Here is a 2,500-nt window from a genome sequence, read left to right on the forward strand (position 1 = left end):
TGTCGATGATCAATGTGTCCTGCAATTCACATTAATTCTCGCAGCTAGCTGCGTTCTTCATCGACGCACGAGCCGAGTGATCCACCGCTAAGAGTTGTCTGGCTTTCGGCACCGACCCCGCACGCGCGGAGGGGCCGGGACCGCTCGCGTGAAGCGGCCCCTTTTTCTGTTTCGGCGTGGACGCGCGCGCGCGCGCCCCCGCTTCGACCGTACGAGCACACAGAGAGAAACGGAGGAGGAAGGCGGGGGGGGGGGGCAAAAAAAGAGTAACCCCACGAAACGCTCCGAAAGTCGGCAAAAAGGCGGGGGGGCACGCGCCCCCGACCGCCTCCCCCCGCGAGGGGAGACGCCACCTCGCGTGCCGTCTTCCGGAGGCGGCCCAGGCGCCCGGGCTCGGCCCGACCTCCGCACGGAGAGGCTGAGCGGCAACGCGACGGACCGCGGGGCCACGGCAACCCGGCCCGGCCTCTTTTTCACGGGACGACACGCGTTCGCGGCCGGGGGCGCGACCGTCGGCCCCCGCTCACAACTCGACTCCCTTCACCGCTCCGCGGACTCGGGGAACACCGCCGCGCCAACCGCGGGGCCGGCTCTCCCCGGCGACCTTACAACGCCCGAGACCGCCACGCGGCGTCTACCGCTCCACCAGCGCACCCCTGCGCGGGACCGCTCCTCCCCGTCAGAAGGAGAGCATCTGGCAGCCACACTCCGCCGCCGGCGCCGGAGGCGGACGCCGCCGAGACCCGAGCCGGCATCGCGAGCGCCCGAGGCCCACCGGTCGGCAAGACCCGGCGCCGCCACGGCCGCACTCCCAGGACCGCCGCCGCCGCTTCGCACCGTCGGGGCCCCTTCCGCGAGCACGCGCCCGGCGGCAGGTGTACGGTGCTGAGCCGGGGGGCAACACCCGCTCCCCTCGTTTCCACTCAGGGACCGGGTGGGGAAGCGCCCCCGCGGCCGCCCGCGGCACCTGCCTTCGGCCCACACGCGGCCGGGAAGGGCAACGGGGAAACGACGGGCAGGGCCCGGGCCGGGACGGCCATCGGCGACGGCAGGCTCCTTCCGGCAAGACCATCCCCCCAGGGGGGACACCCGCCGAGCGGCGACGCCGCCAACTCGGCACGGGGTCGCCCGCACTCGCCGGGCCTCCGGCGACGGAGGAGACAACCCAGCGCTCACCCGGTCGGGAGAGCGGCCAAGCCAGGGGCGGCCGGCGGCCGGCAGCGCCGGTGCGGTTCGAGGAGAAGGCCGTCGAGGGAAGAGGCGCGGTCGCGCCTGACGCGGCGCCGCACGCGAGCCTGCGGCGGCGGCCGAGGGGAGAGAGCGCGGCGGGGCCCGGCGGCCGCAACCCCGCAGCTCAGGTAGGGCAGAGAGCACGCGCCCTCTGCCGGCGTCGCCCGTCTAGAAGCGAGCGGGTCCGGCCCCGCGGCCGGTCGCGCGCCGCGGCCTCTCCGCCGAGAGCGGGCCGCGGAGAGGGGGGGGCAGGGCGCCCCTCCCCGGCGCGGCTGCCCCCGCGCGCGCACGGCGGGACGCCGGCGACGGCGAGCCCGGCCGGTCACAACGGACACCACCGCAGGGGCATCGGCGGAGGGAGCTCCCCCTACCCCTCGACAGCACCGCGCCACCGCCCGGAACCCGCGCCGCCGCCGCCGCCGCCGCCGCCGCGGCGGGGCGCGCCGAGCCCCCCGAGTCTTTAAACCTCCGCCCGGCTCGGCGGCCCATTCGACTCCCAAGAGGCGTTTGTCGACGCCGAGGGATCTCGGGGACCGCCGAGGCTCGGAGCGCTAGGTACCTGGCCCTGGGGTGAGGGAAACGACCTGCATGGCCCCACCGGGGTGCCTCCCCCACTGCCACCCTCGGGGGAGCGTCCACCGGCGGGGGCGCGCCCGACATCCGCCGCCACCGCCGCGGCAATCCGTCTCGGGGCCCGGGGTTTCCCTCAGTAGCCCGGCGCTGCGCCCGAGAGGACCGCCGCGGCTCGGGCCGCCCCGCCGCTGCGGGGACACGGCCCGGCCCCACCGAGAACATCGCGCGCCCCACCGAGAGGCCACGCCGACGACGGAGCGAGGGTCGCCGCCGTCACCGGCCGCGCCTCCCCGGTGGCGGGCTCGCAACCCGCGCGCCCACCCGCGAGGCGCGACCCGGAACGCCCGGAGGCCCGGCCCTTGGAGTTCCTCCGTCGCGCGAGGGGGACCGCTCGGCCAGGAGCGGGATTTTGCCGGGCGGCAAAGCCCCCATCCCCGGTGCGGGAAGGGCCGGAGGAGCCGCCTCCTCCGAGCCCCGAAGGCCTTCCCGCGCCCTCTCGGCCCCTCGCCGTACGCCATCGGCCGCCGACGAGCCACGGCCGGACGGCCGGCCGTCGCCCGGCGGGCGAAGAAACGAGGGGAAGGGGCGGGTGCGCCTACGGGAGGGGCCGTGCCGAGCACCCCTCCCTCTCGCACACGGGCGGCTTCTCGCGCGCGCCAAAGGAGAGCCGGGTTCGGGAGAACTCGAGCCGCGACCG

General features: G+C 76.4%; 1 non-coding gene across 1 annotated transcript in view; it reads right to left on the reverse strand.

The window, feature by feature from the left end:
* Positions 1-96, reverse strand: part of LOC134057501 (5.8S ribosomal RNA) — a 153-nt gene extending 57 nt beyond the window's left edge. Inside the window, exon 1 of the ribosomal RNA XR_009934323.1 lies at positions 1-96. This exon is cut by the window's left edge and continues 57 nt beyond it. This is a non-coding gene — a ribosomal RNA (5.8S ribosomal RNA).
* Between the last annotated feature and the right edge of the window lie 2,404 nt (positions 97-2,500).

This window comes from Cinclus cinclus, unplaced genomic scaffold (genome assembly GCF_963662255.1).
Source record: "Cinclus cinclus unplaced genomic scaffold, bCinCin1.1 SCAFFOLD_134, whole genome shotgun sequence".
Taxonomy (NCBI): Eukaryota; Metazoa; Chordata; class Aves; order Passeriformes; family Cinclidae; genus Cinclus; species Cinclus cinclus.